The sequence below is a fragment of the Saccopteryx leptura genome, chromosome 1 (genome assembly GCF_036850995.1).
Source record: "Saccopteryx leptura isolate mSacLep1 chromosome 1, mSacLep1_pri_phased_curated, whole genome shotgun sequence".
In the NCBI taxonomy this organism is placed as follows: Eukaryota; Metazoa; Chordata; class Mammalia; order Chiroptera; family Emballonuridae; genus Saccopteryx; species Saccopteryx leptura.
The window spans coordinates 58,420,130-58,435,397 of NC_089503.1; the positions used below are offsets into that span (position 1 = coordinate 58,420,130).

Below are 15,268 nucleotides of genomic sequence, written 5' to 3' on the forward strand. Positions count from 1 at the left end.
GAGCCCAGGTCATCTCCCAACTTAAAGTTAACTGACTTTGGTACATGGCTCTGCCAGGCACAGAAAGGAGTGAAGTGGGGGTCCAGTCCTTGGGATCCCCCGATTTAGGACTTAATAGAGATGACTAGTAATGGTAAATGTTAAACTATTTAACTGGCCCTCCAAGCACATCAGGGGAACCATTTATTTGTAGCATTGCCAATTGCCATGGTGCAAACACTCTTATGATGGCCAATTTTAGACTACAAATATGAAGTCAACCTCCCTGCAAAATTCCTGAAAATCTAACAGCTGGCTCTTGTAAGCAGATACAAGTTGCTCTAGCACACCATTGGATAATGTTGAATGGTTGGGGCTGAGACCAGAGGGTCCCTGGAGTGGGGGGGACACCTAACCTGTGTCTTCTAAGAAAAGCAGTTCATCGGAGAACATCCTGGGACAAGGTGCATCCTGGGCAAAGACATGATGGTAGGAGGGCAGGGTATGCAGGAACTGGAAGCATCCCAGGCAGGGGCTCGGGCTCAAGGCAGGGATGAGGCAGGGGCTGGGTCACAAGGAGGCCAAGTCAAGGCTCCTTTCTTGCCCTGATCTTCTCTGAATAGTCTCCCATTCAGACCTCTGCTTTCAAGGAAAATCCAGCTACATGGTATAATGGTCGGTGCTCAGGTTGGTTCAGAGCTTAGTGTGGGGGAGATGGGTCTTACCTGTGACAGGTTCTAGGTCCAGCCAGGACCATTCTAGAGATTTGTGGAGCTTAGCTGGACAGGGACCACTAGCCTTTGGGCAAGGACAGGACAAAGCTGACAGGACCCGCTCTTAGCCTCAATGATAAAGACTCATTCTCTCTCCCTCTGAGAGACCCCTGGCCCTATAGACCCACTCTACCTGAGAGTAGTTTCTTTCCTCACCCCACTTTTCCTGCTTCCTATGACTTCTCCACCCTTCCTACTCTATCTTGGCATTGGCCCTGGCCGGTTGGCTCAGTGGTAGAGTGTTGGCCTGGCGTGCAGGAGTTCTGGGTTCAATTCCCCGCCAGGGCACACAGGAGAAGCGCCCATCTACTTCTCCACCCCTCCCCCTCTCCTTCCTCTCTGTTTCTCTCTTCCCCTCCTGTAGCCAAGGCTCCATTGGAGCAAGGTTGGCCCGGGCGCTGGGGATGGCTCTGTGGCCTCTGCCTCTGGCGCTAGAATGGCTCTGGTTGCAACAGAGCGACGCCCCAGATGGGCAGAGCATCGCCCCCTGGTGGGCATGCCGGGTGGATCCCGGTCAGGCACATGCGGGAGTCTGTCTGACTGCCTCCCCATTTCCAACTTCAGAAAAAAAAGGGGGGGCACCACCAGGGGTCGCTCTAATTTAGAGTCTTGCTCCACAGTTACTTTATATGACAAGGACCCATCACAAGCCATGACCCAAATGATTACTCTGCATTGTGCAATGTGGGTTACCTGCCCAAAATAGAGTTAAATGCTCATCTCCCACATTCTAGGTTCTATACTTTTGTTAATGTAACCTGAGCCCCTATGGGCTTTTTTTTTTTTTTTTTTTTTTTTTCCTGAAGCTGGAAACGGGGAGAGACAATCAGACAGACTCCCGCATGCGCCCGACCGGGATCCACCCGGCACACCCACCAGGGGCGACACTCTGCCCACCAGGGGGCGATGCTCTGCCCCTCCGGGGCGTCGCTCTGCAGCGACCAGAGCCACTCTAGCGCCTGGGGCAGAGGCCAAGGAGCCATCCCCAGCGCCCGGGCCATCTTTGCTCCAATGGAGCCTTGGCTGCAGGAGGGGAAGAGAGAGACAGAGAGGAAGGAGGGGGGGTAGAGAAGCAAATGGGCGCTTCTCCTGTGTGCCCTGGCCGGGAACCGAACCCGGGTCCCCCACACGCCAGGCCGACGCTCTACCGCTGAGCCAACCGGCCAGGGCCCCTATGGACTTTTTTTGTGACTACCTCTTACAGGCTGTCCTTGAGCATTTGCTGTAGACTAGAGTCTGTCACTTTCCTACTAGCTGCTGCTCAGGCTGAACCCCATCCCAGTCCAGGCTGAACACCCTACCCAGGTTAGATGCTCTGCTGGCCAGGAACGTAAATGCTGGGCTCTGAGTCCCAAGGGTTATACATCACGAAAAGGGTTATAAATCATGACTTTGGGGACTCTTGAGTATGCATCAGTGGTTGGGTGTGGGGCTGTGACCACCATGGGCCCAAGTTCCTCTAGTACCCATTCCTTTTGTCTCCTGCCCACCTACCTTCAGCAGTTGCAGAGACCCCAAAAACCCAGGGCCCCACAGCACATGGAGACAACACTATGGTCTACCCCATGATGCCTTCCTTTAATCAGCTGCCTGCAGATTTCTAAGGACACAGGACCTAGAGGACAGGGGATAACTGACTCACCATCTAATCCTGTGGTAGGTACCGGTGGGGGTGGAGAATGGAGACACTAAGGGAACCAGGGACAGGCCCAGGGTCACACCTCTGTACCCCAGTTGGACTGTTTGGTCCCTCAGTGTGGATATCTGGCCTGCTGCTTAGTGCCCAGGCCACCCACCTGGTGGGTGAGTTTCCTGATCCTGCTGCCTTGTGTTATTTTCAGCTCAAGTAAGAGCAAGATTTTCCACTCCCAGCCCCAGACCATTGTCCAGCAGTGATATGGGGGGGAGGACTGCCTGCTCTCAAAATATCTCCTCTTACTCAATGGGCCTCCCTGCCCCATCCCCACCTTCCCACCTCTTCACCCGGACATCACTTCCTGAGGCTGTTGACTCCTGAAGGCACTGTGAAAGGGCACAGCCACCTGACAAGGAGGGACCCCAGGGATTATACAGCCCAGCTGCAGACTCAAGGCCAGAGAGGAACGGGGCTTTGCTCAAGGTCACTCAGGAGGTCAGCATGGTGCCTGGACATATGCCAAGGGCTCAGACTGCCCTTGCTGCTCTGCTTCCTTTGCTGCAAGTCGGTGCGTTTGTGGGAATCCTGCTGTCACCTCCATTGCCCAGGTGGACAGAGCTGCAGCTGAGGCCAGGGACACCTGGGGGGTGGTTGGGGGCGTCAATGACTTCTGACTGTTCTCAATGAGCTCCGTGCAACCAGGGTAAGGGTCCTGGCACAGAGGGGTCTCCGCCCTGGGGAGCAGATATCTCAGGGCCCAGGAGGGAGTGAGAGTCCCCAGGGACATTCCCACTCTCACCCTCCAAGGCTAGGATACTCCCAGGACACAGTTGCGCCAGTCTAGGTCCAGGTCAGGTCACCACCGGTGTCACTGTAGATTTGGGCTGATCTGTTTAGAGTCAGGTGCATGAGGAAGGGAATTCATGTGCTAACCTATGCCCTAGACACTGTGCCAGACCCTCTCACATCCATTATGTCATTTATTCACCACAACCGTGAAATAGACATCCTTATCCCTATTCAGCAGACAAGGGGACAGGCTCTGAGATGTGATGGCTTGCTCCAGGTTATACAGGCAGTTAAGTAAGTAGAGACTGAACCCAGATCCCTATGACACACAGATTAGTTCCCTTTCCCGTGCCACTCGAAACCCCTCTGAGGAAGGAGGCTCTGAAAATGATCCTTCATGTGATTAAGGTGAGAGAGGTCGTGTGATGAGAATGGGTTTAAGAGCACAGATTCTACATCCAGACCACCTGGGTTTGAGTGTGGTCTCTAATTCTTCCAGACATGGCACCTTGGGCAGATTACTTAGTCTTGTGGTACCTGGGTTTTCTAATTTCTAAAATGAGACACTACCTCCCATGTAAGTCATTGGGAGGCTTACCTGAGTGAGTTACCACACTGGAGCACTTAGGTCAGGGCCTGGCACATGGGAAACATTTACAGACCAGGGACTGTGCCAAGGGGATATGAAGGCGAGCCAGTCAGACTCTACCTTCATGGAATTGATATGTTAATATGCAACCACATAAGGATAAGGGATTTGAAGGAAAGGATAGTGTGTCTGGCCAGTGAGCACCATGGGCCCCCTGTGGCCAAGGCGTCCCCAGGGTGTAGGAGAAGGAGAGCAGGTCCATCCTGGAGTAAGGTGTGGGACCGCCCTCTGCCCTTCCTGGTGCCAGGTGGCTTTCAGGCACACAGGCCTGTGTGTGTTTACAAAATTTTTTCCAGGTGTCTGGCTGTGGAAGGGCAGCAGGGAGAATGGACAGTGGGAGAAGGAGGAGGATGCCCTTGATACCAACCTTTGGAGCCAGCCCCTTTGGACTAGAGAGCTCCAACTCACTCACAGAAGCAGCTTTAGCCATTTCTCCCTGACTAGTGGTGCCATAGCATCTCCTTGGTTCAACCAAGATCCTGGAGTCCCAGCGTGGGAGTACTGGACTCGAGCTGGGCCAAAGCAGGCAACGAACAGGCAGCTTTTACTATGTGACCTGAGGCCACCTGCCTTCCCTCTCTGGGCCACTCTCTGGAGAACTTGCCTCCCACATTCCAGTTCTCCCTGTCTCAATTAGAGCATCAGCTGCCTAGGTTGTCCTCAAAGGCACAAGTACCAGCTGCTCCTCCAGGCATTCCCAAGACCCACTGGGCTCACGGTTCTGAGGACTAGAGTTTGGGCAGTGAGCCTCTGTTGCATCAGGTGACCAGAGAGGTTAAGTGACTTCATTGGTACCCCACAGGTCTTGATGGAGCCAGTCCAGTGTCTGTGCTGCTGTCTCCTGTGGGGTGAAGGGTAGAGCTTGGCCAGGAGTGGCTGAGCTGCATGGTGCGGAATCTGCTTGCCTTCCCAAGGGAAATGTAATTTGGGGGGGGGGGGAGGGTTGCTAGGGGGAAATGAGCCCCAGAAGTCAAACTCTCATCCTCCTCTGCCCTGATGCATCATATGACTTGCTGAATCCCTTCTCTTTGGGCCTCAGTTTCTACAAGTGCAATGGGGCTCAACGCAGTCCAGCAATTCTTCCTCTAGTAGGGGCTTCCCGGGCTTGCCTTAGTCTCGGCTCCAGCTTAGCCAGGTGTTTAGTCTCAGCCCTGTCCCAGCCAGAAACAATGGGCCAGGCCGGGCAAGTCACTTGTCGGCCCCAAACCCAGTCCTCAGGAGCTCCACCCTGGACTATTTTCAGCCCTTGGAGATGGAATAGAAAAGGATTTTCCACTCCCAGCACAATGGCCCCACCAGACTATTGTCCAGCAGTGTTCAGTGGATACGCCTGCTCAAAAATATTTCCCCTGCCCCTACTCTCTGAGCCTTCCTGCCCTGCTCCTCACCTCTCCACTTTGGCATTGCTTCCTGAGGCTGTTACCTCCTGAGGGCCACTATGAGACAGCATGTGGGAGACATGACCAGCGGGAATCAGTTTTCTCACCTGGCAGAGACCTTGGGGATGGTTTGGCTGCTTAGAGGGACTGGAAGCCCAGAGAGGGCTGTGCCTTGCCCAAGGTTACATGGTGGTCAGAATGGAGGCTAGATGTGAGACTAGGGTGATCTGGATGCTCCTGCTGCCTCAGCTGCCTTCATTGTAGCTAGTCTGTGGCTCCTGGGAGTGAGAGCTCACGTTCAAGGTCTGGGGTGGGCATTCTCAGAAGAAGCCTGAATGGTATCTGTGGGAGGGGTGGGTTTATCTTGGATCTGACCGTGGAAATCCCTATTTAGTCCTGTTTTTACCAACTATGGTTTTAGCTTGCACTGAACTCAGAGTTACAAAGTAGGGGTCCTGGGGAGAGAAGGAGGTTGGAGAGCACAGGGAAACTGAGGCAGGAGGAGCAGTGTTATGGCCCAGTTCAGCCATCACCAGCTCTGTGACCACAAATTCAGTTTCTTCATCTGTAAAATGGAACCAATAAGACTTCTTTTTACTGAACAGTGAGAATGCAATAAGGGACAAACACCCAATTATTTTATTTTCCTCCCATCAATGCTCTCTAGCCAGTGATGTGATCATTTCCCCTTCCGATCTATAAACTGCAAATTTGGCAAACTCCAAAACTTTGAGTCACTTTTGAGTAACAATGTTTAGTTCAGTTTAACCTTTTAATTTCTACTTAATTTATTGCTCACTCCTTGTCTTCCCCAGTGCTGGGAGGACGCTCCTCACCTCTCTTTTAGGCCCCAGGTGTTGGGCAAGGTGGGGAGGAAATGGGCCAGTGTATCTTCCCTGGTACTGCCATGGCCCTCTCTTGCATCCGTCCTCGCTTCTCTGGCCATGACATCATAGCCATCAGTGCCTCTCTGTGTGGAGCCGTCCAAGCACCATTAGCACGCCCCACTTTTCCTGCGGAGACTCTAATACACTCCCAATCTCCCTGAGTGGTTTTCCTAGAGCACCCCTCACCTGGCTTGCGGTAGGAATCAGTTTTCTCTCCTTCATATCGCCTTCTCCCCCTCCCATTAGGTCAAGAACTCATAACTGCAAGGATGTCTTCAATTCCCTGAGCCTAGAGTGGACAGTGGTAGAGGTCGGAGTAATAAACTCAGAGGTGTCTGAGCACAGTTGTTTCCAGTTGTTAGAAAGTGGGGTATTTTACCCTTGTGTGTCCTCAGATTTATATCCTGGAGCCAAATTCCAAGTCAGCAGCCATATGAAAAGTCCCACCTCATAGTGGGATTAAACTATTAAACCAGCCTTTGTGACCAAAGCAATTACAAAATGTGGGGGAGGAAATTTAAAGCCTACTCCATGGGTCACCACACAGCCTGTGCGTGTGTGTATGCATGCATGCGTGCATGTGTGCGTGCGCGGGTGAATGCTGAGGGGGAGGGGAAGTCACCCCTGGCACCACGTAGATACCTGGAGACAGATGGGCCACAAGTGATTGGCCAGCCTATGGGGGTCAGAGAGGGATCAGGAGGGGCTGCCAGGGGGTCAGACTAAAACAGGACATGGAAGTAGACAGGTTTAGGGACGGCAGGAAAAGAAAGGGAGTGGAGAGAAGATCTAGCTGCCAGCTCTGTGGACCCCTTTCCCTCCATCCCTCCCTCTCTCCCTCCCTCTTTTCCTCCTTCTCTCCCTCCTTCCCCATTCTTCCACCTTTCCCTCAGCTCCCCTCCTTCCTATTTATTGTCCTCCCCTTTTTGCTCCCTGCTCTCAGAATTCCTGGGAGCAAAGGGAAGCAAAAGGGGCACTTCAGGGCTGCAGACCCATTCATTCCTTCATTCTTGAGGCTGGCTCAGTGCCCTTCCCTGGCTGTTCAGTCTACTGTGAGCCCCAGGTTCATGGATGCTGCCCTGCTGCCCCCTGGTGTCCAGACGCAGAAATGGGGGCTGGGCTCCAGACCTTCTCCTGGGAGATGAGAAGAAAATGATCCTGCTGACAACCAGGTTGTTGTGGGGTGTGAGATTGGGGTCAGGCCAAGAATTGAAACAGGAGATACAATTTGCAAAACATACCATGACTTGCAAAACTGAGCAAGTGCCTGACCAAGCCATGATGTCTTGCTCAAGCTCTCTAAATTCCCACTCATAAATATGCCTGTATCTGTGCTAGCTACGTGTTCCAAGAGAAGACCACAAGCAACCTGATCTAATAGTAATGCTCTGTGAGGACTCCTGTGTTTTCAACCCGGGATCACAGACTGTTCCAATTCCCTGCAAAGCAACTCCCTGCTTTGCAAATTTTGACCAATCTTGGCCCAAGACTATTTTTTGACTAACTTTAGCCCCCACAACCCTATAAGCATCTCCCTAACTCCTTTCTTTGGAGGCACCCCAGGGACCCCCTGGTGTGAAGTCTTTGCTGCTGTTAGTAATAAACTTGGCTTTGTAGGCTACAGGCGTGTTCCTGGTGGTATGGGCTGACCAGCATTGATAAGAGGTTGCTGCCTCTTCTCAAGTGAATGAGTGAGAACGGGTGACATTTTAGCTCTCAGTTCCAGCCTCCTGCCCCCATGCTGCCAGGAACTGTTCCATCCAGAACCCTATAGCCCTATAGCCCCTGGCTGGCCCACCATGTGCATCTGGCTGTGGAACAGCACTCCACACTGTGGGGTATTTTATTCCTGCAAAGGCACACAGTGTCTGGCTGATGACTCTGTGAAGGCAGGACTGAGGGGCAGACACAGCTGCTCTGCAAGGTGTTGCCCCTTTCAGGCCCAGTCTCCCAGCTTGGAGTTTCAAAGAAGCTGCCAGGAGGACATTCCCTGATGACAACCTCATGATGTCCCTTTGACCTCCTGCTTACTTTCAAGGAGGTCCCAGATAGGGGTCCCAGACCTCTATTTCCAGGAAGGCACACAAGCCCTGGGTCTGAGGTCACACCTGAGTGTTGAGGAGAAGGGGCTACAATGGTCCTCTTAAGGGGAGGCTGGATTCCCAGATCCTGCGGGCCAGCCCCGCCCTCAGTCTGGGAGCTCTTCTGAAAGGAAGCCAGAACCTTCTTCCCTTTCTGAGATTGGGGCTTCTGCAAAGGTCTCACTCCCCTACAAGAGTCCTTCCTGTACTCCCTGATACCCCAACATTGTTTATACCCCCTCCCCTTCCTCCAGAGACAAAGGGAACACTTCTTCCTAGGCAACCCCTTTCCCTGAGAGAAAGCCCTCTTCACAGGACGCTGCCTCCCTAGCTCAGACTTAGGGGCACACAGCACCTCTGCCTTCAGCCCAGGTCAGCCATGGGAAGGTATGACCATGACTCCAAGTGGGCATTTTTCCAGGCTGGCACCCCCAGCTCCTTCCCCTGCCTTAGTCCAGTGTTTCAACCCCCACCAGAGTCTGTGCCCTTTGTATGCCCCTAGAAGTCCTTGCTTCCTCACATGGAAGCCTATAAAACTGTACTCCATCCCTTGGGAGGTGTGACCAAGCTCAGCTGGGCTTCCCAGACCCCGCTGTGACTGCATCTGGGCAGAAGTAGGGTTTGCCCACCATCCACAAGATACCTATAATTTAGATCTCTCCTGCACATCAGTAAGTAAAATGCCTCTCTCCGTCATATGGAAGGGGAGGCCTAGGTGCTGGGCCCTTGGGGTGAAGTGGAAAACACTAAGGGGAGGACATCTCAACCAGCCCTTAGGCCCCAACCTACACACACGTCCTCCACAAACTTCTGTCGCACATGAACCCAGATGCCCTCATTCAGGAGGCATAAGAAGCAAATAACCCTTTAAGTCAGACTTACATTTGAATCTCAGTTCTGACACCCATTAATCAGATGGCTTGGGCACTTCAGTCTCTTCATCACTAAAATAAGCAATACTTATACTCATTTTATATTTTATTTGTACTGTTCGTGTCTTCCTGCTAGGATAAGAGTTCTCAGAGGACAGGGGTCTTCATCCAATTTGGCCACTACTTTATCCCCAGTGCCCAGAACAGTGACTGTTACATAGTAAGTACACACTAATTACTTGTTGAATAAATAAGTGAGGTTCACAGTGAAGAATAAATGACACAAACTGTATAAACTGTTTTTGCAGGGCACCTAGAATCAGTAGATATTCATTATGTTTTTTTTTTGTTTTTTGTTTTTATTCATTTTTTAGAGAGGAGAGAGAGAGAGAGAGAGAGAGAGAGAGAGAGAGACAGGGGGGAGGAGCTGGAAGCATCAACTCCCATATGTGCCTTGACCAGGAAAGCCCAGGGTTTCGAACCGGCGACCTCAGCATTTCCAGGTCGACGCTTTATCCACTGCGCCACCACAGGTCAGGCGATATTCATTATGTTTATTCTTCCCTTTGCAAATCAAGTTAATAAATTATTGTAAGTTTCACAATGACCCTTTGAAGCAGGAACATTATTATTATTGACTCATTCATTCTTCTTTTTTAAGGGGGTGAGAGGAGGGGAGATAGTGAGGCAGACTCCTGCATGTACTCCTACCAGAATCCACCTGGCAACCGCATCTGGGGACCGAGCTATTTTTAGCGCCTGAGGCTGATGCGCTCCAGCGGAGCTATCCCAGCACCTGGGGCCATGCTCAAACCAATTGGGCCACTGGCTGCGGGAGGAGAAGAGGGAAAGAAGTGGGGGGGGGGGGGGCAGATGCTTATTTCTCCTGTGTGCTCTGACTGGGAATCAAACCTGAGATATCCATATGCTGGACTGATGCTCTATCCACTGAGCCACCAGCCAGGGCCATTTATTCAATTTTTGAAAAAAGATTTTATTTATTGATTTTACAGAGAGAGGAAGGGGATAGCAAGAAGTATCAACTCATAGTTGCTTCACTTTAGTTGTTCACTGATTGCTTGTTGTATGTGCCTTGACCAGGCAAGCCCAGGGTTTCAAACCCGTGACCTCAGCATTCCAGGTCCACACTTTACCCATTGCATCACCACAGGCCAGGTTCATTCATTCATTTATTTAACAAATGTTTACCAAGAGCCAACTCTGTTCCAGGTACTCTTTTAGGTACTGTACAGTACTTGGAAAACATCAATGAATTTTTTAAAAAAAAGATCTTTCCCTTATGGAGTTTACATTCTAGTGGGCTGAGAGAGAGAAAAAGCAACAGAGATTTAAAAAAAATTGTTTGTTTGTTTTTTACAGAGTCAGAAAGAGAGTCAGAGAAAGGGATAGACAGGAACAGACAGACAGGAATAGAGATGAGAAGCATCAATCATTAGTTTTTCGTTGCACATTGCGACACCTTGTTCATTGATTGCTTTCTCATATGTGCCTTGACAGAGGGCCTTCAGCAGACCGAGTAACCCCTTGTTCAAGCCAGCGACCTTGGGTCCAAGCTGGTGAGCTTTTGCTCAAACCAGATGAGCCCGCACTCTAGCTGGCGACCTCGGGGTCTCGAACCTAGGTCCTTGGCATCCCAGTCCAACGCTCTATCCACTGCGCCACTGTCTGGTCAGGCTAGAGATTTAAAATTTTAAATTCCATGGTCTGTTAAAAAGTGACAAGTGCTGTGGGAAAAACAGCAAGAAGAGGGACCTGGGAGGCTAGGGAAATTGTGATTCTAGGTAGTGTGGTCAGGTGAGCCTCAGGAGAGACCAAGAGAGGGCATGTGAGCAGACTTGAAGGAGGTGTGTGTGTTGGGGGTGGCCTCTTTGCAGGAAGGGCCTTCCAGAGGGAACAGAAAATACAGAAGTCTGGCTGCTCATGTAAGGAGGCCTGTGTGTGACTGAGGTGGAGACAGGAAACCAGAGATCAAGGAAATCTGGTAGGATATTGAGCAAGGTGGAAAGCCATGGCAGAGATGCAATTTGATTTATATTTTAGAATGCTCAGTCTGGCTGCTGGGGCAAGGAGAGGCGCAGCAGGAGCAGGAAGGAGTTCATTCCAGAATGCAGGCAAGAATTCGTGGGGATTACGACCAGGCGGTAGCAATGGAGTTTAAGGGGAAGCAGAGTCTGCAACCCCAAAATACGCTTTTTGCGATGTTGATTTTAAGCTGGTTCTTAAGAAACAAAAGGCTCAGAAAGAAGCTTTGACCACCCTCCTTTACCTGCTTACAGGAAATCAGAAAAACCTCCCATCAAGCAGGGACACTTAGCATATTGACCTTAACATATGTGAGTTAATTTTGGTAGACAGGGACGATCAAGCAAGTGTTAGACTCCCCAGTGTGTCTCATTGTTTCCATGACCCGGCAAGAATTTGTTGACCACATACATGTTTGCCCTTTCTAATCTACCTGTGAAATGCTTACTTTCCCTTTGAAATCCTGCCTGACCAGGCAGTGGCACGGTGGATAGAGCATTGGACTGGGATGCAGAGGACACAGGTTCGAAACCCTGAGGTTGCCGGCTTAAGCACAGGCTCATCTAGTTTGAACATAGGCTCACCAGCTTGAGTGCGGGGTCCCTGGCTTGAGCATGGGATCACAGACATGACTCCATGGTCACTGGCTTGAGTAAGGGGTCACTTGCTCTGCTGTAGACCCCTGGTCAAGGCACATATGAGAAAGCAATCAATGAACAACTAAGGAGCTTCCACAAAGGATCAATGCTTCTCATCTCTCTCTCTTCCTGTCTGTCCCTATCTGTCCCTCTCTCTGACTCTGTCTCTGTCAAAATAATAATAATAATAATAATAAATAAATAAATAAATGAGAAATCCTATTCTTCCCTCTCTTTGGTCCAGAGTGGTATACAAGCCTCAACTGCCCCATGTGTCCTTGGGTCTCACTAACCCTGTATGTACATATTTAATAAATTTGGTCATTTTCTCCTATTATATTAATTTGATTATTAGTACAACCAGAAGAACTTAGAGAGATGAGAGGAAAGTTATTTTTCAGCCTCCACAAGGTGGTAAGAAATGGATAAATATCAGATGTATTGTGCCTGGCGTGTGGTGGCACAGTGGATAAAGCATCAACCTAGGATGCTGAGGTCCCAGGTTTGAAACCCCAAGGTCGCTGGCTTGAGCAAGGGGTCACTGGCTCAGCTTGAGCACCACCACCCTACCCCAGTCAAGGCACATATGAGAAACCATCAGTGAACAACTAAAGTGTCACCACTATGAGTTGATGTTTCTCATCTCTCTCCCTTCCTTTCTCTCTCTCTTCCTCTGGCTTAAAACAAACAAACAAACAAACAAACAAACAAAAACAGATATATATTGAAGGAATAGTCAACAGGATTCCTAGTAGTTTTTTTCTGCAAGATTTGGCAGACAATGAAACAGATCCAGAGAAGGTCTAGTGGGATACCATACAGTAGGCTAGTGGGTGATGCAGGAGAGTGGAGGATGGGGGAGGGGTGACAGGAAGGTCTCCAGGTCTAGGGCAGTGTCTGGGAGAAGAGAGGGCAGAGTGCAAGAAAGATTCTATCGAAGCAGGGCACAAACCAGCCCCAGGGCTGCTTAGCCTTGATTTGATCAAGGGCTTTTCCCCCTTCCACTGAATTCCGCTATGATGGCTTTTTAATTGGGTCCATTTGTTCCGAGACCATGAACTGAAATGAGCAGACACCAGAGTGTTTGCCTATTATTAAATAAACTAGGAAATGGCCCTATGTCTTGGGCTGCCAGGAAAGTTAGAGTAGCTCCCCAGCCTCTCCGCGGAGTAATCCCAGGTCCTCAGCACACCGCAGGATCAGTGCTAGGCATCTTGCCTCTGCCTGTGCTGCTCCTCTGTCTGCAGTACTCCCGACACTGCCTTGCTCACCTGGGAGATGTCTCCTCCTCCTCCAAGGCTCACTTCTGAAGCCTCATCTTAACGAAGCCTTGCTGATCACCACCCCTGCCCTCGGCTGGCTCATCTCCCTGGGCAGAGGACTCACACACCTGCAGGGATGGGATTCCTTGCTGGAGGGCCTGCCTCCAACAGAGGACATGGTCAAACTCAGGGTGGCAGGGTAGAGGGACACCCAACAAGAATTCCAAACACGATCCTGCTTAAGTAAAAAAGAGTTTTCCTTTCCTCTAGTTTGTCCTCATGGAGGATCTGGAGAAGAGGCTATTTGGGAGGCAGAGAGAGAAGAGGAGCTTATTAAGGGAATCTGTGGACAGAAGCAGTGTTTTAGGTGACAGCAAGGCAATGGATTTTTGCCCCCAAAGCAGATAAGCTTGTTATATAGAGCCAAGTGGCACATACTGACACAAGTGGCTTGTAGTCACGCAGTACATGCTTGTTGAGAGCTGTGTAATCCAAAGCAGTAAATAACTTAATGGGTCCACTTATCTGTGCAAGAACATTCCTTTCAGGTGACACAGGCCCACCCCTCCTGGGGTGAACTAGCAGTCAGCTTGTTTCATAAAACGGTGTCAGTCATGTTCACTACAGGGAATCATTTTGCAAAAAAATTGAACCTGAGTCTGATCTAACCTCTAGATTTAATTACCAGTTTTCTTCCAGAAATAGAGGGTACATGCCTAACCAGGCAATGATGCAGTGGATAGAACATAGGCCTGGGACGCAGAGGCCCCAGGTTCGAAACCCCAAGGTCGCCAGCTTGAGCGTGGGATCATAGACATGACCCCATGTTCACTGGCTTGAGCCCGAAAGGTCACTGGCTTGAGCCCAAGGTCACTGGCTTGAGCAAGGGGTCACTGACTCTGCTGCAGCTGCCCTGTCAAGGCACATATGAGAAAGTAATCAATGAACAACTAAGGTGCTGCCGGTATGAGTTGATGTGTCTCATCTCTCTCCCTTCCTGCATGTCTCTGTCAGTCCCTGTAAGTCCCTCTCTCTCGTTAAAAAAAAAGGAAAGAAAGAAATACAGGGTATAGAAGAATGTGTTAAATGACAACATGAAATGCAATTAGCTAGATCCAGAATTTGAGAACTTATACAGAATAAATATGGTATCTTCATAAATAAATGGGAGGAGAGGAGAATAGCAAAGGAGTAGACACAGGACTGAAAGTTGAAGCCAAGGTCCTGTCTCCCCTTCACTGCTACAAAGGTGAGGCCCCAACTCCCTAAACACTCAAAAGCCATTTATCTCTAAGGCAAACAGAGGGAGTGAATCTGAGAGAAGAGTCTAGACCACATTTTGTTTTCCTTCCCTGTTGTAAGCTGAATTATGTTCCCCTCACAGCTTTATATTTTGAAGTACTAATACTAGTATCTCAGAATGTAACCCTATTTGGAGAAAAGGTCTTTGAAGAGGTAATTGAGTTAAAATGAGGTCACTGGAGTGGATCCGGATCCAGTATAACTGGTATTCTATTTTATTTTTAATTTATTGATTTTAGTGAGAAAGGAAGGGAGAGAGAGAGAGACAGGAACATCAATCTGTTCCTGTATGTGCCCTGACCAGAGATGGAACCAGTAACTTCTATACTCCAGGATGATGTTCTAACCAACTGAGCTAACCAGCCAGGGCAGGTAGTCTTTTAAGAAGAGGAAATTTGGCCTGGCCAGGTGATGGCACAGTGGATAGAGAGTTGGACAGGAATGCAGAGAACCACCGCAAGTTTGCTGGCTTGAGTACAGGCTCACCAGCTTGAGTGCGGGGTCACCAGCTTGAGTGTGGGATCATAGACATGACCCCATGGTAACTGGCTTGAAGCCCAAGGTCATTGGCTTGAGTTCAAGGTCACTGGCTTGAGTAAGGAGTCACTGGCTCTGCTGCAGCTGCTCAGTCAAGGCACATATGAGAAAGCAATCAATGAACAATTAAGATGCTGCAACAAAGAATTGATGCTTCTCATCTCTCTCCTTTCCTGTCTGTCTGTGTTTGTCTGTCTGTCTATCTCTCACACATGAACTAAAAAAAAAAAGAAGAAGAGAAATTTTAGACACAGACATCTATAGAGGAAAGGTAATGTGAAGATAAAGAGAGAAGACAGACATCTAGAAGCCAAGGAAGTGGGTCTGGAACAGATCTATCTCTCACAGCCCTCAGAAGGAGCCAATTCTGCCATCACCATGATCTTGGACTTCTAGCCTCCAAAACTATGAGAAAATAAATCTGTATTGTTTAAGCTCCCA

At 49.8% G+C, this 15,268-nt stretch overlaps 1 long non-coding RNA gene across 1 annotated transcript; it reads left to right on the plus strand.

Annotated features, from left to right (window-relative positions):
- The first annotated feature begins 1,888 nt into the window (after positions 1-1,888).
- On the plus strand, positions 1,889-15,268 carry LOC136394604 (uncharacterized). Its single transcript, XR_010749210.1, has 3 exons — positions 1,889-2,956; positions 9,182-9,265; positions 15,059-15,268. It is a non-coding gene; the product is annotated as an uncharacterized lncRNA (long non-coding RNA).